This window comes from Balearica regulorum, chromosome 2 (assembly GCF_011004875.1).
Source record: "Balearica regulorum gibbericeps isolate bBalReg1 chromosome 2, bBalReg1.pri, whole genome shotgun sequence".
Taxonomy (NCBI): domain Eukaryota; kingdom Metazoa; phylum Chordata; class Aves; order Gruiformes; family Gruidae; genus Balearica; species Balearica regulorum.
In genome coordinates this window covers 129569995-129594501 of record NC_046185.1, presented here as the reverse complement: position 1 = coordinate 129594501, position 24507 = coordinate 129569995, and positions in this window count along the sequence as shown.

Genomic DNA, 24507 nt, shown 5'->3' with positions numbered 1-24507 from the left:
TCCTACTCCAGGAGAGAGGAGCCTGAAAAGGAAAGGAAAACACCCTTCTCCTCATTCTCTTTGCAGTAAGGATCTCCTAAAAACAGGATCCACAACCAAGACTGGGGGCTGCTCTTAGGCAAAGTCTTCTCTCCTCGGTCAAAACAAGAGAAGAGAAACATCCCCCAACCCAGCATCTTCCCTTTGCAGATCTGCTCCCTGGAGAAAGGTTAAAATTCAGGGTTAGGGAGAGACTCAACATCCTGCAGTCCAGAAATTGGACTGGAGTGACCTCAGCTATAATGGTCTAGACCCAAGCAACATAAGGGAATACTGCTGAGCTGCTGTTTATGTCATTTCCACCCCCATCTCTCTAGCATATGGCCTTTCCCTCTCCTATCTGTCATCAGAACCGATACTGGCTATATCAGACTCTCAGAGGGGCTTTTCCTACCACTGTAAAATTTGACTTTTCCTTCCTATGGCTGCTCATCCCGGACTGTAAGATCCCTGCTTCTGAAACCACGCTAGCTTGCATGCTCCCACCCAAATGAAAATTAATCCACATCCCATCTGGTGGCATTCACTATCTGTGGCAATGCCGCACGTTGCTACGCTGGGTCCCCTTTGGCACCCGTGTCACCGCTGTCACCCCCTTGGGGTTGCTGTCTCTCCCAAGGGAGAACAACCCATGGCAGCACCACTCCCCAAATGCATGGCGTTGCTGGGGGTGGGAGTTTGCACAGTCTGTGCAGCTCACAGTTTTTTTATACTCTCTGTTGGAGATTCACAGCAATTTTTGCCTCAGGTCTGCTACCGGGCGTGAATTCTCCCAGAACTGCCCACTCTCTGCGAGCTTCATTGCAGCTGGGGACTTTCCTCTCAGGCTACGATTTAATTATCTTGTCAAGGGTTTGGCCTTTCCTGAGTGGTTTGCTCAACTCTACACTCAGCCTAGTCTCTTACCAAGAGTTCAATATTTTCCCAAAATTGCAATGCTGGCTCATTGGGCCATCACGTACTTCTCTGTGCTTTCGCCATCCTCTTGGTTTGCCACTTAAAACCATATTGCTCACATTCCATGGGCTCCCTGTACCACTCAGACTCCTGTAATACAGTTTCACATCAAGCTGCATTCTTGCAAATTAATTGGAAACTTTCACAATCATCAAATGCTTTAGAAAAAGCAATGGTCAGAAATTAGACCAGTTTGGCTTAACTATCTTTACTTTGGCACCCATTGCTTGCAGTTACAGACTGAGTCACTGTTTAAACTCTCTCTGGTAGACCTTTATATTTCCAGAGAATTTCAGACCTGGAAGGCAGAAAGCTTTCACGCTTCCTTTCAGGGGATATGCTCACTTTCTTTCAATCCTGATTCCCTGTATTGCTCAGCAAATACTCCAAACCCTGAAGCCGGGGCTCCCGCCCCCCTTCCCTCCCAGTCCCAGTTATAGTCAGACACAGCCTCAAGCCTGACCCAACGGGAACCTCTTCCCAGTGTAGGCATCAGCTCTAACTCACCATTGCATGGGCCCCTCGGGAGCGCAGTCCCCTCACAAAGGCAAGCCCACAAAGGGTAATGAAACTCCCTGAAAATCAGAGACCAACGCTGTTATCAGTCTCCAGGAGGGAACACAGGACCTTTCTCACAGATTAGATACAGAACAGTGAGTAGAAATTAGTAGATTCTGTACAAATAGTGGTTTCCTGCTCTCCCTGGAGAAAAAAAAAGAAGTCATTTCCAAGGAGGAAATGCCAATATTCACAGTATCATCTCTATTTCAAAGAAATCTTCCTACATGTCAATAAATGCATTGATAAGACAAATTTCAAAGCCAAATGACAGCCCCAAATCCATAGATAGTTCTCCCCTCCTCCCTCAAGAAAATAAAAAATAGTACACACTGTACATCAATCTGTTTCTTGGAAAACTGGCATATTGCAACACCCAGAGTTGGCTCGGATGCTTCCGTAGCAGCCAGACTCTTGCAAGCTCGAGCACTGATTGCTGAGGATGGCATCAGGCTTTTCTCCATGGCAATGCAGACCACTTCTGCTCAGCCATCTGTCTTATCCATCACCTTTTACATTTCACTGCTGTCCTTGTCCATGCAATTCTGACATTTGGTATGCAAGCGTGCTGCATGCAAATCCCCAGTGCAGGATTTCTCTGTGACATTCCAGGTGCTGTTCAGAGATTTTATTTAAATGAGGGAATACATGTATTTTCATCATAGTGAAGATTATAAAAATTCGCTTCCCCCTCCGCCACTGACTAAGCCAGTGCAATTTTATTTAAGATTACTTGAGAGATCGAAAATGACAGGCTTACTGAAATGTATTCTGGTTTTCTTATAGGCACCAGTCAAATTGTTAATTCTGCTCCTGGATGCTAAGGAGTTACATAATGATAATAATTACCTTGCATTTCTATTTTCATGTCATGAGTATGTTCTACAAGCTGTACATGGAAATAAATGGAAATGCCACTATTTCTAGGGCTTTTACAGTCACTGGCAGCACTATGCAGATAATAAGGAATGATAACCTATCTAAAAGAAATACTTTGGGCAGGCTCGTTTGGAATGCAGGCAGCTACAGAATTGCAATTTTCTCATGAAAATTTGGGGATTTACTTAAAGCTTCTGCTCTTGAAATCATGGGATTACAAAGTTTGTATTGGAAGTATCTCCCTTTTGATCTGCAGTTCGGAAAAACTTGAACATAGGAAACTCAGAGGCTCAAAAACAAATGAAAGGAACCCCTGCTATATTGACTTTAAGGCAGTGATATGATTTGAGAAAGAAGGGGAGGCTGCACCCTCCGTTCTCAATACATGCAGTCAGCATGCACGGGTTTTGACATTATGCTGACTGCAACTTGTCACAAACGCAAGATGCAGCCTACGTTAATTAACAGAGGCCTGGCGATCTCTACTCATACGACTTCCAGCGATCTGTATTTTCAAAGAACAAATCTGAGTCTGATCTTTGCTCTGAGTAATGAATCACGGAATACTTGAAACCTGGGAGTATAAAATATGCGACTCCATTTCTCACAGCCTGTGGCCATATTGTTATTAATTCTTTGCTTTACTGATTGTTCACATTAAACTTGTGGTCTACTAAATGTGTTGGAAAGGCCTCCTGGGCCCTCAAGAAGCAAAATGTTCCCTAGATCTGCTATAGTTGGGATTTATGCATATAGGGATATAGGGGAAATCCATCCAAATTTATCAAAGATGTGAATTTGCAGAGGATTTGTTTAACCACACTAAACATCTGTGTGGATGCTCCTATGTGGAATTAAACTAGTTCAATTCAACCAAGTTCACTTTGTTTCTGAAGGAGTTAACAAGAGTCATGGTGCAGCCATTTTAATTGCGAATGGGAGTCTAATGGAGGGATCAGAGCAGGCTTAAATCAGCTGCTTTCTCTCTGTGAAGAATGGCCCTCACTATGACGATCCACACAGAAATCCATGTTCTTTCACAGCTTGTCCTGCAATCTCAGGGCCCCTTTTTCCCCTCCATCCTGGAAAAATTACGAAATGGACCAGGTAGCCACAAAAGACACAGCACTTGAACACAGAAAATTAACATCTCGCCTGCCTGCATCTCACCAGCTGACTCAGCAGCCGGAGAAGGAGACCTTCCCATTCACTGTATTTGTTTGCTCAAGAGAGGAGCGTGCTGCTTTTCATGCAGGAACGTCAGAGTGCCCAGGCCTTTTGCAGCCCTCACCATCTTGGACATTTACTGGTGGGGAGAGTCCAAATGCCATCACACCATTTAGAGCCCTCCTGAAGGGGTTTCATCCAGAGGATATACCAACTTTTCACATTTGAGCCGCCTCTGAGCTTATTGGCGTTATTCCTGACAAAACAGGACAAAGTGAAAGGAGAAGTGTAGGTAGACAGGAATTGCAGAAATACTGGCCCATTGTGCCGAACTTGCAAATGCTAGTCAGGCTTTAGAAAAATGCAGTTAAGTTATGGCTGATCCAGCAAAAAGAGAGAAAAAGATGAAGATAGCAAGCAAAGTCTGTCTTCTCTCCAAGCTGTGTGTTTTGTTTACTCATATCAGGACCACAGAGCAAAATGGGTGGAGATGTTGTTTCTTTCTTTCTTTCTTTCTTTCTTTCTTTCTTTCTTTTTTACATGTAAAGAATGATTTGGCAGCAGGGTTTGATTTGAAGAAAGAAATGCAAGTCAATACAATCTAGGTGATTAATTCTATCTAAGCAATGGTTGCTTAAACTGGCAGGCTTAAAAATTCTGAGGATGTCACTTTATCATTTATAATTATTTAATGTTGTAATGCCTTTACTTTTACTCTGCTTGCTATTTGAATTAAACTGGAATCCGAAATTTCAAAGCTAAGTTATTTGAGAAGGATTTTTAGGAGGAGAGGGCAGAAGAACTGCATGTGATTTTGTTTTATTTGCAGTCCAATCCAAACCCACAAAGGCCCTACGCTGAGATTCCTATTTAAAAGGAACTGACATCCTGAAAAAGCAAGACATGTTAATGTGTTAACATTTTTAAATCTGAACTTGAACCAACAGCCTTCATTTGACCTTGACTCTAAACCTTTAAAGCTTCTTCGCCTCAGCCCATCTCCACACGCTGCACATTTAGCTTGCATCTCTCCTGCCGCAATTCTGATTTTGTGTCCCATTTATTTTGCTTTTCCAGAAAACTAGCTTTTTTCTTCCCTATCTATTAAAAAAAAAAAGTCAAAAAGGAGAATTAGTGTGCATAGGAAATCAGCATTATTTCCTTTTGCGTTTGTGGCCAGCTGCCAAGCACAATAAACACATCCAGTTGCAGCCAGGCTCCCTTCCCCTCCCACCTCCGTCCCAGACCAGCTAAAGAGAAAATATTCTGGAAATGGGGAGACGATGCCTGGCTGGGAGTGTGCTGTTTTCTGCGCTGAACAGCAGAGGGGGGCAGCAGAACGGAGTCTGTCCGGCTGTGCAAGGGCTGTGCAGTCCAGCCGACGGAGGAGTCCCCAGTACTGGCTGCCCAACACTGGCAAGACCCTAAATTCTCTCCTGCACTGAAATCTAGCGTTAACTATATTTCTTCAATAGCTATGCGGTGTATGAATCTCTTTGGCAACTGATCACGTCTTCAAGATGGCGCTATGTGGATTGCCTGCTATTAACTTTGCGTTACACCCTTAATGGCCCAGATCTGCAGAAATGTGGAGTGCCTAACTCCCACTGGTGTCCACAGCCCTTTGAACATGTATCAGCTGGTAGTTCTCTAGGATAAATATTTATGAACAAATGACACAGCCAATTATATTCAATCGAATCCAAGCTAGCATATAAGAAACCCTGGAAATAAGTTCATATTTAGGAAAATGTACAGTAACATTAATTGAGCATTCACACTTTGCTGTGTCTGTATATCTATATATTTTGTAGAGCTGATGCCAAGCGAGATGTGGGAGCTGACTCACTAAAAAAGAGCAGAGGCCATTGGAACTGGCTCTTATTGGGGTTGTCAGCCCTGCGTGTGAGGTGTTAGGAAGCACTCAGCCTGGAAAAAGCTCATGGGAAGGGCTTAAATTCATGAAACAAAGGATGCAAGGGCCTTTTAAGAAGGTTAGAGACTGCAAAAATCAGCTGCCTCCCAGGTGATAAGCAAAGCCTGGAAAAGAGGTTGCCTTGAAAATCACCTGGTCTTCATATGGACCAGCACACAGATCTCTTAGCTGCCTGCTGCATAGCCTTGGCATGATACCAAGCTATGTATGATTTGTAAGCAGATAACCTGGAAAGTGTAATAGCCCTGCAGGCTGTCCAGAAGCGGGGCTCACTGTAGCCAGTGCAGGCTTTGCCATATGATCACATCCACTGCGCATCGTGATACACCCAGATTTGCAGTACAGCACATGCCCATAAGTCTGGGGAGTCATGGCCACAGAGGACATGGTGCCAGCACTGCCCCGGAGTGGCTGTTCTTCGGGGTGGGCTCCTTCGGGCACAAGTGTTGAGCAGGGGTAGAGGTGGCATGTGCCTACGAAGAGCCATCCCTGCAGTCAAGTTTGGGAAATCAGGCAAAGAGCCTGCAGATGCAAGAGCTCTATGGAGCAGGTAGGCATTTGTAGAAGACCCTAAACCAAAAGTCTCATTTTAAACAGAGCTAAACACAGAAAGAAAAGGGGCCATGGTGAAGGGCGTTTCTTGGAACAGCAAAGAAACTCAGGGTCTTAGAGCTGTCCTTCAGGAATTGGACGGTGTCACTGAAAGTATAGCAAATTTGGAAGTCCTGATGGAGGGGAGGATCTGAAAAGGCTGTTTTGAGGCTCCCAGCAGGACACAATCCACCAGTGGAACTGCTGCAAACTGCAGCCAGGGATAGGCAATGAGATGTGAGGGGCAAGAGTCACAGGCATTGGAACACATATTCTAGACTATGTGCGCACACGTGCAAGTGTGTGTGCGCATCTGCGCATGTGTACATATTTGTGTATCTAGCTCAATTAGTAGCTGAAATGATGACAATATCTACTAGAATAACCAAATTCACATTTTACTAAAGAAAGGAAACACTGAGCCTAAGCAACAAAGACTAAAGCAAAATAAAATTCCATCCATTAGAAGGGGATAAAAATACTGCAAACCTGTGAAAACAGAAAGCAAGTAACAGCATTTCAGCAACAACAGAGAAACAGCCTTAGCTCCAATAAATGTGCAATTAATATTTGGGGAAAACATAGAATTAGAGGGCAGATTGGAGACTCCATCCAACATGTGCTAAATTTAAGAAGTTGAGGAACCCAGCCCCAAAGTTTGAGAAGTCTCTGAGGTAAGAAGCTGTAGAAGTTCTAACCTCTGCAGTGATTCTGTGAATTAAAATGCAGAAGTTACCTGAAGGGTCATCCTCCCCAAAATTACCCTTTAGTATTTCAACTCTTTCAAACATAGCATTCTGGAAACAATGGCACAAGATTTTATTAAAAAATAAGGTAGTTAAAATAAAAAAGAGAGAAATTGCACTGGTCTTCCTATTGTGAGCAATGTTTTCTCAGCAAATTGTGAGATAATGTGTATAACAGGGGTCTCTGCACTAAAATCCCAGTCTGATTTCATTCATTCAGACTTCCCATATCTCCCCCACTGTCTTGCTGGCCTGGCTTCCTGCACAATGAAAATATTATTAACATCAACTAAAAAGTTTGCACACGTGGTTTTGAGATACACTTGTGAATGCTGGAAGAAACAAACGCTTCTTGCCACAGTGAAGTGTCACGTCAGCAAATACTAAAAGCAGCAGACTTCCTAGTAGCGGTAGCTATGAAATAAGGGCAGCGCAAACTGCCTGAGTGTTAAGGCTGTTGCTTTTGTTGTGGAAAGGGAGCGCTAAAGCAGATTGTATCAACTAGACAAATGGAACAGAACAAAGAAATCATCTACTAAATTAATAGCGTACTGACTATTTTCCCCATAGTAATTATCTATATTAATTTACCTCAGAAGGATAAATGTATAGGGGCTGCCAGGGGACACGGTCAGAACTAGGAAGAAGGAAGAAAGAGGATACGCTAATGGCTGAAGTGCGGAGGGCATGCACACGGGGCAGAAAGATGTTATTTCAAAAGCACTTACATCAGCTACAACACAGGGAGGGATTCAGTTATGGAAATGGTCCTAAGACATCTGTCTCTGCTGCCAGAGAAAGTAAGAAAATAGTGAATCCCTGTGCCCTGTCCAGGACCCCGATGGGTGTCCCTCAGCTGGGGGAAAGTCAGGCACAGACCTGCAAAAGGTGTTTCAGCCTCTTGGACCTGCAGAGGGAGAGGGAAGATGAGCCAGATCTGCAGCACCCAGCGCCTACGTGGAGGTCTTGCAGGGGCACGAGGAGATGTTGCCCAGCTCCTGAGGATAAAACCAGTTTGTCGCAGCTGGATAAATCCAGCTCGTGGTCACTGGGAAGTTACAGGCTTGTAGGGCAGGGCACAGGTACTGGAGTGCCAGTCAGCATGGATGAATAAAAAGAGGATCTGAAAACAGACATACTACTGAAAGGAAGGCAGATAGAGAAGGCAGCAAATGGCATCAAAGCTCCTTTATGAAGTTGGATTGAAGGGGAAATGCAAACAGGAGAAAAAGTCCTTCACTTCATGAGTGCCTGTTGCTGGCCACTACATCTTCCCAGCACAGGAGTACATTTGCTAGAGGGTTGCTAATGCAGACAAGGATGGCATAGCACTTTTTTTTAAACAGAAATATTATATGTACTGGGTATTTTATCACTTGCCACTGCAGTGTTGACATTCCTGAAGTCAAATGTAGCTTGTAACACTCTTACATTAGCCATATGCAATGATTTACAACAGGATCCCGGAAAATAAGTATTGACATTTGATCAGGATACTGGGTCATGGTGAAGGATTTTTAAGGATCATAAGCAGACATAACCTCTGTTTTATAGCTTAGCTAAAAGATCCTTATGAAGCCAAAAAGCCTATAATTAACTTTATAACAATACCCAGCAATGCAAACACATTGCTCAGGCCGCTCCCTGGTTACTCCGAGCAGAGCTCCAGCTCTTTCAGTGAACAAAGCAAAATCATTTGCTTTCTCCCCAAACAGAAAATAAAAATTAGCCTGACAGAGACAGAAAGCTAAAAGGGAAAGGAAAATTGAAAGATTTAAGGAGAGAGGACAGATGGAAGGGGAAAGAGGAAAATGGCTACTGAGAAATATTTGTCTCCCTTCCTACTATTTTTGTATGTTATGGCTTTATTTTGGGCTGCAATGATACACAAGCCCAGCCTTTTCCTACCCTCTCTAATACTGAGAGCCTGACGGATTTTGCCAAAAGAGGCTCCCATCTTTGTTTTGACTTTTGCATTCAGCAGTGGTACACAGTTGTTTTTTTTCCCTTAGCAGATCTTCTGCAGAACGGGTGCGTGTTGGTTTCATGGCTTCCAGCAAAAAGAACATCCAAAATCCGTAACCACACAATAACATCAGGGTGAGGTTTAGCCAGCCACAGATTTAGGAACTGATTTCAAACACAGGCAGTAGATTTTCCCTCACATATAACTTTTCTATTTGTTTTCACACTTGAAATTCTCAGAAATAGTTCAGCAGAGAGTCATACAAATAGGGCGTAGTTAGCCTGCACGGAGCCCAGGCCATACACCAAAGGGGTGAGATTTATTACAATTTTTAATGTAAGAAAAACATTTTCATTGCTCATATGTAGGAAGTGGCTGCTTCCCTCAGCTGAGGTGGACCGGGGAGCTTAGTTGGACCCTGTGTTGGGCGAGACGGATGGAGTATTTCCAACAGCATCCCTGCAGTGAGCATGAGTTTCTTAGGAAAGGGAAGCAGCGTGTATGTAGTACTTCAGCATATGATGAAGAGTATGACTCAATGCATATTATCTATAGGCTAGCTTCATGCAAAGGCACTGCATACAACAGCAATGGTTTCTTGCAGTTACACAGCTCACAGCCCTTCAACACCTGAAACGTCTCGCTTAGCTGTGGGTATTTTGGTACAGGAGCAGCTCTTATAGCCGGTAGCTTTTTCTCTATGCCATCACTATAAAGTGCTGACTGTACAGGTGACAATGGAGCACAAACCAATAGTTTCTGTATTTCCACAGTGTAGTCAAGGCTGACTAGCTCAAAAAACTTAGTTATGGCAGAAAGAGTCTCCCATGTAACCAGTCTTCCAGATTCCTTCTTTGGTAGCGGTCAGTGATGTGACTAAGCAATCTCATGCCAGCCCTGCGTAAACAAGTATCTCCAGTACATTAAGTGCCATCCCACCAGGAAGTCACCAGCATCCTCCTGCTTGTCTCGGTGGACTAAAGCTCTGGAAATGAGCTAGAGCCACTAGAAATGTCAGGCCAAGCTCAGGTATGCAAATGCAGGTTGAAATAGAGTGTGGTATTCACTTACACTTAGGCTTGTTTTGCCCTGTGGCCTCAAAACATACTAAATGAAGCATTACATTTCCTCATCGTACAAAAATATTTGACAGAAGGACTTATTTTGTTAAATCTATCTCCTATTCCAGGATTGTTTAGGGATTTCTAGTACCAGGAAACACAATGTAGAGCTCTATTAGGCTTAAGGAGAAATTCAGCCATCTAGTACTCTAACAAAAGTCCTTTGAATACTTTACTGTGCTTTACCGTGGGTACAAAAACAACTCAGGAATGGCTGTGTCTTGTGAATGCACAGGCAGCCACAGACAAATTCACCACAGAACCATGATTAGATGTATATCAAGACAGATGTATTTGTCTGTTGAGGCCTGGGAATTTTTCAAGACACATTCCAGTGAGTCCTTTTGAAAACCAAGTCAGAATTTGAAAATATTTCTCTTCTTTTCATTGGCTTTCAAGCAAAAACCATCATGTCTTCCCCATGCTGCAAATGTTTAGGAAATCCACTCTACATCTGGACAATTAAACTGCCTGGAGATGCTCCAGCTCTGGGCTTTGAAGAAAACACTTTAAATGTTGAAAGAAAACACTGATAAGCCAAAAATAGGGAGATGGGTGGATTCTATCAACTTTCATAAATCCAAGATCATGTACATATGTATTTAATTGCAGAAGCAGTTTCTGTTCTGCTTTGAATTGCATTAATCTGAAACATTTTATTGCTCCTCGCATTTACACTTTGAGATTCTGCCCTGATGTGCTTTTTTTTTTTTTTTTTTAATTAATAGGATTTCAAACTGCTGAGATAACTTTCAAGCAAGATAATTGTTGGCCTGTGCCACTACATACCATAGCCTATCAGTTTATCTTTGAAAGGCTTTAATAAATAGCACGACATTTCAGAGCTTTCCTCCCTATGGGAAATGACTATGCCCCATATTCCCTTTCTGTCCCTTTCTTAAATTGCTCTTTTGGCTTCTCAGTTTTACTGAAGGGTTTGTAGCCCATTTGTGAGTGCTTGCTGTGGTGAGAATGTTTTTCCACTCTCTTTAGTGTGAAATTCCAGGTACAGTATTATGTCACATCAGATCTCTGTGAAAAAATGTATTTTGGCTCCAAAAGAAAAGATTAATGGAAAAATCATTCTCAACCTGCCAGGAAAATATTTTTTTTCCCTTCAGCATGAAAACAAAGTGTAGAGTCAGCTGAGGGATCTAAGGATTAAAGGGAAAGTAATGTTCTGAGCTTTTCTTAACCTCCATCCCCAAACTATCAAAAAGCTTTTGGAGGAAGTGCAACAAAATAAAGAAAACCAACTTTGTTTATTCCTGTATAACAAAGTCCCTTGTTAGTGGTGTTTTACATTGGTATAAATGTTAAGGTTGCTTTTACCAGCACTGCTATTTTCAGCAATTATGTCTATCAAAAAAACTTAAAAAATAACTGGAAAATACAGCACGACGCCTTTGGCTCCAGAGCCTGTCCTTTATCTGTCTAACAGCCACAGGAAGTTTCTAGTGCTAAGTAAAAGCGATGACTTCTATCATATGCTCGCCTGGATTTTTACTGTCATATTTTATTCAACTGGCTACAGTGCATTAAACTTCAGAAAAGACAAATAAATACAGGGGAGGAAGAGGGAAAAAAGGACCGACACAGCAAATTTTATGTTCTCACACACGAATAGCAAGTACTGGGCCAGAAGGGTGTATTCAGCTGAGGGATGCACTGAGCAAATCTTAGCAATGCTTGCCCTTCCCGTCAAAATCCTGATGGCCCTGAGGAGAGGCACGTTGTGCCCCAAGGTGGGTGCTGCCCTGCGAGGCAATGCACAGTGCCCGGGTGCCCTGATATGGCAGAGAAGAGGTGCCGTGCCCTCGTCCCACAGTCAAGCTCCGCTTAGTGGAGAGCTATCCCAGATTGGGGAGAAAACTTCATTAGCTTTGCCTGGTGATCTTATTCACGGGGACCCTGAGGCAGCTGGTCGCTGTTCTGGCCTACCTGTGGCAATTGCTGAGTTGCTGCTTCCTATCAGCAGCAAAAACCTCCTGGTGCCTCCAGCCATTTCTCCACAAAGATCTCAGTGGCCCTTGTGCGCCCCAGTCTCCTCTCTGCTACACAGCCAGAGAGGCAGGGGAGAAAACGTCCCTGGACGTTGAGCAATGATTTGGGTAAGTTTTTGACACCTTTTGGTGCCAGTGGGGCACTCGCAGCCGGTTGCAGGGAGGAAAGGGGAGAAAGACCAAGAGAGGGGCAGGCATCCTCCAAAAGCTTTCAAAGACAGAAGAATGCAAAGACCCAGATTAACCTGTCGACATAAAACAAAGGGGGTAGTATAGCACAAAGATCTGCTCCAGCGCTTACTGAAATCAATAGGAACCTTAACACCGCTTTGAAGGGGAATTTGATAAATGCCCAACATAGAGCTGACTAAGGAGAAATGAAGTGTGACAGCCACTTTCTTTTTTTTTTTCCCCCAGAGAAAATGAATGCTACAATGATGCAGAAGCAGAAGACAATAAAAACTCGAAAGGCTGAATACACCAACAGGTTGAGAAAGCAACCCTGCTCCCTACTCTTCTCTTTTGAAAATGTCCTTGTGCTGAGTGGCAGCAAAGTAGGGGAGCAAATAAGGGTCAGAAAAGAGAAACATTATCCCAAACCTAGGAGAGATTCCCATCCTAGCATGCCTTATACTCTTGACTAGTCCAGCCCAAACACACACACAAAATCTTGGCAAAAGACTGAGCATTTCAATTGGATAAATTACTTCCACATTTAATCAGCCAAGACTGAGCTGTATTTATTAGTGAGTGCAAAACTTCTGGCAATTTAAGGAGGCTGCTTATATCATTGTCTTCTCTAATGCTATTAAAACACTGCTACGTTATCACTATGGAGTCTCACAAAACATTTGTTGTGTGGAACAGGACTCAAAAGTCATGAATTTTAACCAAATTTGGACATAAAGAGAACATTTTTCATAATTGAATTAGAATGTTTTCTGTGATCTGTCAGTCCGGTTGCACAGCTCAGCTCTTACTGAGGTCTCTTCTTGCTGTTTGACTTGTCAGACTCTCAGAGAAGAGCTGCACAAACAACAGACATTTGAGGCTGATGAGTAAACCCTCAAATCAAAGGCATTGCTCTAGAGTAACCTGATATTGAACATGTCAAGTTTTGACATAAAAATTAATAGCCATAATGTTTTGTCTTTGGTCAAACAGGTTGTTTTGGTCAACCTGGCATGAAATGTTTCGTTTTGGGAGTACAGGAGGTGATGGGCTCTTCAAAATGTCCTTCAGATACAAAACCTAAATTTTCTTTCAAAATAACAAATGGATTTTGGGAGAAAATACTGTCACTAAACATCTAGATTTCTTTTTCAGCCAGCTTAAAAAGCTGTTTCTATAAATTGACACATTCAAACATAATTTTCTTTGCCTTGAATCTGCATTTTTGGTCATATTTAACCAAAAAATACAAAAACATCACCAAGCAAGCTCCCCAAACAGAACTTATGTCAAAGTGATCCATCCTCAGTGATGGGAGAAAAAAACTAGACTTCTCCTTTCTCAATTCAGTCATTTGCTTCCATTTTATTTGAACTAGTACCAGAGTACTTTAACAAATTTTCAAGCTAAATTGAGTCTCAGTAATTCAGAAGATCTCCTGTGCAGTGAAGCAACGCTGTAATTGACAGATCAGTCTCCATTTAAATTAGCTCTTGGGAGGATTAGCTATGAGGGGATTAAATCCTTTCATATCTGACCCAAATCCCACCAAAATTAATATTAACTCCCTAAGTCAGCTGGTTTAAAATGTACTTTGATCACCTGGGAAACTCGTCTACTTCTGACTGATAGGATTGCTGTGTTAAAAACAAACTCACTGCTCTTCTCTTTGACCTGCCCCTGAAAACATGACATGAGCCTTGTAACTCCACACAAATGAAGAGACTCATGTTGTAAATCCATGCAGGTACATATTCCATATCATCTGCAAATGAATTCTTATCAGCTTCATTTTTTCTTTATTTACTTGGAAGCCAAACTACAGTATTCTTGTTTAAAAAAAAAGAAAAAGAGTAAAGGCAGAATATTCCAGGGTGGTCCTAATCTTCTCATCTTGAATTTATATTTTTATATGTCAGGGACGGAACATATGGGCAGAGTGGAATGTCAGACAGGCAGAGTATTAGGAACAGACAGAGTAGCATAAAGCAAGCAACCTTCATGTAACTAATTTACTATGTGTTAAACTGGATCAAATTCCTACAAATGTGATGTTAAACACTTACGTATGGCAGTATATTTTTATGGAACAGGATTAAGAAATGATGTAAATTTCCAAGCATAAAATTTTGGCTAATCAAAATCTTTTGGCAAGTTAGCCATTTTCATTTTGAATGAACACTCCATATTACCACTTTGTCTACAGAAAATACCATACCCTAATATAGATCCCTTGAAAATTGAACGGATAATTTATTTTCCTGACTCAAAGAATTTCCCTGCACCACCATCATCCCCATTTATTTCCATATATTTTATTATGTACAAATCAAGTACTTTTTTAGTAGGAACAGACCTTATATGTGAAATTCAAGCACTTAACCAAGTTTCCTTAACTTCTGACCTATTAGCAGCAAAAACCTGTGAAAAGAACCTGCTGTAGAGGAACATTTATTTTTAAAGAGGAATGCCAGCACCTGACAAGATGTGCAGATTTTGGGGGAGAAGAGGTTATAGTAGCATATAGCAGATTATAGCAGTCTCTGAAGTTATAGATGGAGACTACATCATCATCCAAGTGTCTAATAATGTGTTTCAAGATGGACAAAAAAATGTGGTACAGCACAGCTCTGGCTCTGCTATTTCCTCCTGTCTCCACATGACTCAACCCTCAGCTGCCAAGCTGTGACTGGAGTTATCTCTTTAGATCTGATGAGCTGAGATTTAGGATCTTGTCTGCTCCAGCCAGAAGGAGAACTGGAGGTGGACTGAGACATCATGAGAGTAACTCCTTCTATATAAAAACATATTCAAGGTCTTATTTCTTACACACAGGAAGCCTTGAACCACCCCACTCACAGATCTAAACATCCTTCAGCTTGCTTTTGGACCGTATGCCTCCAGATCCAAGTGCTCCAAGCCAGGAGTGACACTTCTGGCCAGACAGAAGCCCGTAACTCATCATTTGGTGAGATTTTCCTCCTACCTGGCTGTGCCAAGCAGCATCCCTGCAGAGGTGCAAGGATGGCACTGCCATCCCACCCCGCTCCCAGCTGTGCCCAAGGCCACATATCCATCTATGTGATGCCGAGCCTGAGCACATCTATCCCGCCTCTCAAGGTTTTCTCAGAAGTGAAATTCTGTCTTTTAGCAAGAAGTGTTTATTTTCTGTTTGTCCACCTGTCCCTTGTCTTACATTTACATGCACAGTCCCACTCCCATTTTTTAATTCTGGCCCAGCTTTCTCATTGATTACAGGAGTAGACTCCCCCAAGGGCTTTAGTTGCCAGATGGTAACTGATCTTAAAACCATTCATTTTTAAACAAATCTAACTGAGAAAAAACACCAGCTGAGGAACCAACTCTGAACCACTGGACCCACCTGAGGTAACTAAGAATCATTATATTTCTGTGCTAGGATCTTCAGCAGTACTTTTGCCCTAAGAAAAGCAAATGATGGCAACTGTTTGTGTAGTTGGCAGAAAAATTCTTGGTAACATCCCTATGAAGCACAGCTGAGATGGCAGGGTGGGCAAAGGAAGTGACCCGGAATTGGTACCGTCACACTTGTAGCAAGATGCAAATACAACCACTGTTTTTTTGAGGTGCTGTGGCCTGCCATCACACCTCTTGGGGCCCCTGCAAAGCCCGCTGGCAGCAGCAAGCCCAAGGAACAATGCAGACGCTGCTCTTTGTACTGGTAAAACCTTCTGTTTGAAAGGTCTCACCCAGCTAGTCCATTTCTTGAGTCTGAAGTACGGGAATAGAGGGGCAGCACTGCTTTCTGGAAGCGGGCAGCAGTCCTGGAAACAGTGTCATGAGCAAAATGAGGAATGTTGCTTTGGTTTGGAGGAAGAAAAGGAGGAGGAGGGATGGTGGGAAGAAGGTGGCTCTAAGGAGAACCACATGAGCAGGAAGGAAGGAATCATTTAGTTTTCTTTACCATCTAATTAAAAAAAGCATGTTGCAGAACATTTAGACTATGAAAAGAGACGTGTCTCTGGAATTCTCTGTTTTGACTTGCGGGATGCTCTTGAGCATGAAGGATGTACTATGGGGAGAAGATTTGGTGACTTAGAGTCACACCTGCCACGTGACATTCACCAAGATGTCTAGGCATGTAGGACATGCAGATGCTTCACCAATAAAGCCATATTGATGCGTAGAGACCACCTGAGAGGCAGCTGCACAGACAGCTTGTTCATATAAGCCGAGCAATTGGGAAAATGGAGGTGCGTAGATGTGCAGGGAAAAGCTTCTGTTGTGCAGCAGATGTTTTCAGCCTGCTTGGATGGAGACTTCTTCCAGCTTACAATCAGGGAGGCCAAGATGAGGGGACACAGATCAGTTCAGGAGTTCATAGTCCTGTTGACTAATTTTTCTGCTGGGGAAATGTCAGAGTGTGTTTGCTTGCAGTTTGGGATGTCTCAATTCTTTCCTCCTCTGGTGATTGCTGTCCGGTAAATGTTTTTACCATCGCTGGTTAATGAATTCACTTTAGCCTGGCAACTTATCTGCTAATGCAGTTTTAGCAGCAGATAGTTGATATTTACCAGGCTGGAGTTAAAAATAATTCACGTGTTACATTTGAATGTTGAATCTGAGGTAACCAGTCAACACAAGAGCATAGTCCATAAGTAAGAGCAGATGCAAAATTAATCAGATGATACATTTTTTTCTGTTTCTTTCCCTATGACTTTTCTATTTTTTGTGCTAAACTCTGACTCTCCTCATTTCCCTGCCACAAAGAATGACACCTGCATGCCAAGCTCCCAGACAAAACTGCCTTCAGCGGTCTTTCTGCTGATAAACACAGCAAAGCACTCATCCATACTTGCAATCCCAGAAGTCGCTGTAATGACAATGTTATGTGCGACGAAAGCAGTGCCAGGAGGTGCAGGCTGCAGTGTGCCTGGAACAGGACGTCCCTAAGCAGCCGGTGGCCAGAAAGCTGGGAGTACGTACCACGAGAAATGCTGCCATATGCCTCTCGATATCTTTGCTTTGCTTGCAACAGAAGGACCTTTGTCTGACCTGCTATGGAAGTTCCTATGGCTTGTTTTATATTTTTATGTTTTCTTAACCACCTATTCACACAGCAACACTAAATGCCAAGGTGGAAAGCCCCAGAGATTTTTCTCAGATGGATTGGATTAAAAATTCCTTCAAGTATGATGCTGCCCAAGTGCTCACGTAACATAGAAAAGCAGCTAAAAATGGTCCCAGACATCCAGCACCCAAGTTCCCAAGACCAGGAGCCTCGGTCATCTGGTGTGGCTGCTGCACAAGTAGTTCCAAGGACTGAGTGGGGAGTCCTTATGGGCAGCATGGGTGAATAGGGTCCATCCTGCTCTCAAGAGGCCTCTTTCCCAAAAAGGCCACCAGGCTTGACACTGCAGTCTGATTCCTGCTGACTAGCGACATCAGAGAGGCTGGACTCTACAACTGAGAGTCCAACAGCCGTTGATGAGGTTCCTACACCCATTGCTTTCCTTGTCATGCTGCCTCTGTTAGGAAGGATTTAAAAGGTTTGAGGAGCAGGCTGTAAGTAGGCTTTATTCTTTGCCCCGTAGCAATATTGTAAAGGCGAGTGAGAGATGTGAATTGTGGCAAGCTGACTGTGCTTATGTGTGGTCCTAATAGCATCCTGGGAGCAGGCCTGCCATTTTGACACCACAAGACTAGGATTTCACAGCGGAAGGACATAAATCAGCATTAGTTACCTCGGAGACCGCAAATGAACTGTAAAATACACAATGTGCTTGGCTACCAAAGTAAGAGCACCAACATGCCACCATCCATGCCACATAAATTTTGGGCAGTTGAACATAGGTGGGCCGTTACTAGTGGCCGTGGAGGTAGAAGGCTTAGTAGGCCAGCCTTAATTCTGGCAATCAAGGGCTGAGCTAGTGCCTGGGGCAGCAAACAGCAGTAGTGGTGATGAATCTCAGTAATGTCCTTGTGAAGTGGTGTACTGGCCATCCTCGTGTAGGTACCAGGCACAGATTTCCTGGGAGGGGTCAGGGACCCCTTCAGCCTGTTTCCCCAGTGATACCCCTCATCTCACATAGCTACGTCACCCCACCATCTCCTCTCTGGGACACACAGAGGTGCCCTAGCCTAGTGCTGACACTGAGCAGTGGGGCAAGCGAGGAAAACACGCTCTTGTAGGCCAGCCTTTCTCTCTGGTATTTGCAAGCAAACATCAAGAGCAACATCTGGTACATCTGCAAGGTGCTATGGAGAGAACATGCTCTGGGACACCTCAAAGCAGACCCTCTATGCTTATGGCTATGCTGTGGTTGCTGCCGCTCTCCTTGTGGAGTAACCCCTTCCCCTCACTCAGGCTCCTAGGAGTAGCTGAGCGTTTATGACATGATTGTTGGTTTGCAGTTCAGTTCCTGCTCTGACACACTAGTTGTTTGTTGAGTATTGGATTTAATTCTTAAAAATTATATCAATACAAAAGAGGGACAAAAGAGCCAGAATTTATATGCTGTAATCCAGATTTCTAGAGTTTTCTGCCATAATTACAAACATCGCATCTCATCCTGCTTGATTTGACATCCCTGTCTCACTGCTTTTCTTTCTGTCCTCCCAGGAACCAAGAGCAGGGCAGCCCTGAGCAACGTCTCTCTGAAGAGGACGCCATGGGGCAGGAGGCTGAGTGTCCCTGAGGTTTTCTGTGGGCTGCATCTGAGGTTACCTCTCCTGACCGCTGTTAGCATCAGAGCTGCCTTCCCCCTGGGTAGGACTAAAGCTGTAAGTGTCTGTCACAGCAAGGACAGGGCAACTTTTCCCCTGGAGGGAAGCGTGTGTCTCCCTCGCTGTACCATCACTGCACCCACAGTGGCCTTCAGGCACTCAGGACCATTCAGTTTGGTCCAAAGATGTCCCTCCACCCTCCAGCCTTGTACCCATCTCTCTGTCCTCAGCTAGGTTTCTGCAGTCTGGGAGAGTGGCTTGACCTGCTCTTTATTCTTGTCCTGCAATCAGGATAGCCAGGAGAGGCACTTCTAAGGGTCTCAGCTGGCTGGCTTAAAGGGTGCCTGCTGTCAATTAAGGAGAGGATAGAGGTGGCTCCATAATGTCCAAAGAGAGTTTCAGCAAGTGCTTGAAGGAATGTTTCCCTCATTTTCTAGGACGTGTATCTGAAAAACACTCACTGGATATTAAAAATAATAAACATTTGTTAGATAATAAATCCCAGACTATGGTTTCTTGATAAACTAGATGATTTTGTGAGGACTCTTCAGTGACTGAAGGCAGATTCTTTCACAGTGTTGTCATTTGTTTTGAGCTTTGCTCTGTTACCTGGCTTTGCCTAGACCCTTCTCTATGAATGAGAAAAAAAACCTCTAATTGCCCTTTGAGTAATCTTAAGGGAGAAATTCAAGTAACTGATAAACTAATAAATCCTTACTACAGATCATCACTCATTTTTCTTATGAGTATATTTAAGACTTTTACCACTGGTTGGAGGGGGAGAAAGCAAACGTTAGTGAAATTTCTCTGCTTTGTTACCACAACAGACTGGAGGAAGAAAAAAAACCCAACAAAATCCCTCCCTCTATCCAGCTATTGCACTAGTCCAAGTCTACGCAGTGGGACCATGAGTCATGTCACCAACAGCTCTGCAAGTACAGAATGATTTCTACATCCTAACAAAAGCCATTCTGTAGCTCAGGATGACAAATTCATGAAACAACTGTGAAAGGTCATGAAACAACATGCCACTTTGGGACAAACAGACTTTCTTCTGAGGTCCCAAGTTTCAGTGAAAATCTCTGCTTCTCAGCACATGCTGCCAAAAGTTATATTAAAAATATCATACCATAAAAAAGAAAAAAAAAGTTAATATAGCATAGTGCTGTTTTGTTCAGGTTTTTAGCAACCTCAGAAGGGCAGTTGTAATATTTTAAGAAAACAGAAAGCCAGCAGCCAGGTATTGGCATTCCTCACACTGTGCAGATGCTTCCTTGCATCCAAGCCAGATCTGTTTTTTACCCATCTCTGCTGTCCCTTTCCCTCTCTGTAAAACCTGTGCAGCCCGGGGGGCTAGAGGCTGCATAGTTTCCATATCTCTCCCTTTTCCATTCTGGAGACTGTTCCCAACAAACCAAGACAGCTACGAGGGCATCTCCAAAGAAAACAGGCTAACTAGGGGTAGGGGTGAGGTGAGGGGTGAGAAAGACCCTTAGGGCAGGACCTGAAACAAGTCTGCGCAGGCATCTCTGTGCCCATCGGAAGGGAAAATCTGTGCCCTTTGGAGAGCAGAGAGATTCTGCCTCAGGGATGAGTTGGTCTGGGAGAGGTCTGCAAATCACCACGTAGCGGTTTCCAAGCAGAAATCCCCTCCGGTGGGTTTTAACATGGGAGACAACAATCTGGTCCAGGTTTAAAAAAATTCTTTTAAATCCCTTGGAAGGTAGTTTTCCTTTCTGTTTTGTCACTTACAATTATAATTATAGGTGTTGCTACTGCTCCATCCATTGTTACACCAGGCTAATACTTTCCATCATATCCACTGGTTCCAGTTGCTTGTAATTTTGTCAGACCTTTAACTTTCAAGGGCTGAAATCTTCCATGCTCTTTCTCTGCCTGAGGTCGATTAGGGAATATCCCCAAAAGATCAGATGTTTTCCAGAAAAAAAAACTATTGACAAAGGCAGTTTTCCCCATCCACTCATGAAGATCACTGTGAAGGTTCAGAGAAGGAAGTTGAAATTTGGCAGAAAGACAACAGTGAGGTTAGAAAGGTGTCCTGGTTTTGGCTGGGATAGCGTTAATTTTCTTTCTAGTAGCCAGTATAGTGCTGTGTTTTGGATTTAGGATGAGAATAAGATTGATAACACACTGATATTTTTAGTTGTTGGTAGGTAGTTGTAGGGTCTACACTAAGTCAAGGACTGTTGAGCTTCCCACACCCTGCCAGGTGCACAAGAAGCTGGGAGAGCACAGCCAGGACAGCTGGCCCAGGCTGGCCAAAGGGATATTCCCTGCCATATAGTGTCATGCTCCCGATAGAACTGGGGAAGCTAGCTGGGAGGCGGGATCGCTGCTCAGAAACAGACTGGGCATTGGGGTTTTTTTCCTCATGGCTGGTGAGCAATTGCATTTGTGCATGACTTGTTTGAGAGTGTAGGTGGTGGAAGTTCAAACTCCTGCCACACACATCACAGGATGTGTGATCCCACACAACCGCTGGCGAGGCTGGGGCTGTTCAGAAAGGACTGTATGGAGTTCTCTTGCCATATGGGAGACAACGTGGCACATGCTGTGCCAAAATCTCTTTTAGGCTGATGCTGTGGTGAGTGCTGCAGTGGTAGAGCATCTCTGCATTCCCAAGTCACCAGGCAGACACATGTCTGAACCATCTCATCTTGTGTCATTGCCACAACCCTGTCTGTAAAATTCGGGAGGACACACATCACGATACTTTTATCAAGCATTGCTGTGGGCACGGCATGCTGATATTTTAAATTGCACTGATACCAACCCTGCCCTGGTCTTCCCTGGTGCACAGTGGGAATATTTGTGACTAGCTCCTTCAGGGGACTAGCTTTCTGCATGACCTTCCAGGGCTGGCTCACCTCCCACAGAAAGCATATTGCCACTGACTGGGTCAGCCATGCAGCAGTAGATATTACTAAGCAGGGTTTCCATGCTCTCATTTCCCAAATGAACCTGGTGGTTAGCGGATGATCTGTTAAGGGACTTAGCATCCGTGTTTTCCAAACCTTATTGCTAACATTTCTCATTGAGGTCAAGGATGAGATATGCTCTTCATACTTATTCAGTGGAAGTAAATGGAAACTATAAGCAGGACATGGTACAGTTTGGAAAAGGAACAGAAAACACCAGGCAGCCCCCCTGCATGTGCTCATCCTTTGAGGGACTCTCAGTGAAGCCCCTGGAGCAGAAACAGCCAAATGAACTCTGTCTCACAGTACCTCCATAATGTTTCCTGAATTGCTTTGACCTGACAAAGGGTAAAGTATGCCAGCAAAGGTCTCGCCATCACGCAGCTGCAGCATTTGCACCAGGTTCCAGGAGATCTGTGGCTCCCAACATCTAATCTGTCTCCAGCCTAAGGGATGAACCCAAGAGGTGCAGCTCCCCAATCTCTGCTGTGTTCAGGTTGCTTTGTGCCACTGATGTATGGAGGAGGCAGCAAGGTGGGAAAAAATGCTCAGGTAAAAGGTGTTCTTACTGTTGTTTCTTCATGCATGTACATTTTCAGACATAAATCATTTTTAAATAGCATTTAAACAAGCGCAAATAACAAATTCCCTTTGCAAATGTGAATGCTCCAAACATCTAGGACTGTATGGTCCATTAACTTTCAAGGAAATAAAGGCTCATGAGTGCCAATATTCCTGTTGAAAACAAGATCTAAGTCACTTACAAAGTCTTATGCACAGCTTTTAATTACATGCTTGAATTATTAAAGTATGTACAAAAATAACATTATAGATGTGTATAAACATCTACTTAATGGACACACATGTTCACATGTATTTAATTTAATTTTAAGGTGGCTTTTGCATACTTCCTCTATTTGTGGCTAGGACTGAGCTAAGACATTGATTAGGAATTTCCTTTTCTTCAGCTTCTTGTAATTTTCTTCTTAGGATAAATTCTCCTATTTACTCACATCCCAAAATTACAGTAACACCTATCATAGGTAGGAAAAATTATGCACTTTCAGCTATTTTCTAACATTATACAAGCACTTTTAAAAAATTACTCTGAAAAAATGTTATTAAAAAAAGTTGCTTTCAAAATGAAGGCATTTTTTGCTAGAAAGACATCTGCTGAGAAAACTGCTGTTTAACACCCAGATACTTAGATATCTATAGATATTTGACCAACACCAACAGCACTGTGACAGGCCTTTATGTTGTAATTATGTTATAAATAAGCTATAGGATAGATGAAGATACGCTTGAGAATTGAGATGCAGGTAACCGAATACCAAAGAAAAATGTGATTTTTCACAAAAAGATTCAATTCTTTACACAGTTTGAAGCTTTCTCTTGAATCAATAGGCTATACCCCTGACGTACTCCAAATATTACAACTGCTTGTATATTAGACAATTACCATGCCAAGGGAATATTTTGCTTTCATTTTTACTCCTGGCTCTGTGCTTGTCTCTGCAGATTGCGCTGATTCAAAAGCCAGTGACCTTGGCTAATTTGTGAAGGACAATTAACACTCAAGCAAAAGTGTTCCAAAATCCATATATTGCTAATTGCCAAAAGAAAGGACAAAGTAATAAAATGCACATTAGGGTTGAAAAAAGAAATGGAAAAAAAGGAGAGAAAAAAAAAGAAAAAAAAGAGAGAGCTGACTTCAATCCTGAGGAAGGTGAGAAGATGACCAAGAGAAACTGAAGCAGGAATAAAATACACTGAATGCCTAAGCAGTGAATTGTTTTCCTGAACACTTGGCAAACTTGTCTGAGAATCTGGAAATCAAAGAATATAAGGAAAAAGAAAAGCTCCCTGTTTGTGGTTGCTTAAAAAAATTAAAAAAATAAAAATAAAAATAATAATAATAAGCCATATATGCAACAGAGGAGACCCGGTAAAATATGAAAAATACATTACTATTCAGCAGTATGACCAATGTATTCAAAATACTGGTGGCATAAGTATTTTCTCACTGTTTAAGCTGCAGCAAAACAAATGTATCTTCAAATAGAGAAAGAGATTCCCCAAATCTACCCCTATTTCTTCTAGGACTTCAGTGAGAGGTAGAATTCTTCAACAGAGCCACAGCCTGAGCCCACCTTCCCACCACTAAATGCCTTTTGGAAGCCTAACTTTGAACTTTACTCTCCATGTTTGCTAAAAGTATTCTACACACTGGTTTTGCCTCAGCTACTCTGTTAGAAGTTGGTAGTTAAATTGAGCTGCATCACAAAGTACCTAACACACTTGTATATCCTATCCTTCACAGGGTCTTAGAGATCATCTTGGTGTTGAACAGGTCAAACTCAAAAATTTCAGCAGTGGATGGGTCAGAGAGGAGAGGGACAACACAAATTTGTTGTGGCAGAAGGGCCATAATGTGAATCGTGACTTGGAAGATATTCATTTCAAGCACCACTTTTACAAACAAATCTGCCTGGATGACAAATCCTTCCCGTAAGCACACAATAACTAGTCAAAAGCACACTCACTTTGAGAATATATAAATCCTCTGAGACTGGTTAGAGCTACCCACATATTAACATCATATATTACAGTTGTTTCAAAACAAATGAGAATTTCAAATTACACTGGCTGGATCTTTCTTATAGGTAGTTGTAGTATGCTGGAGGTAGACCTTGGAGAGCAAACACTTCAGCGGAGAAGGCTGCTGT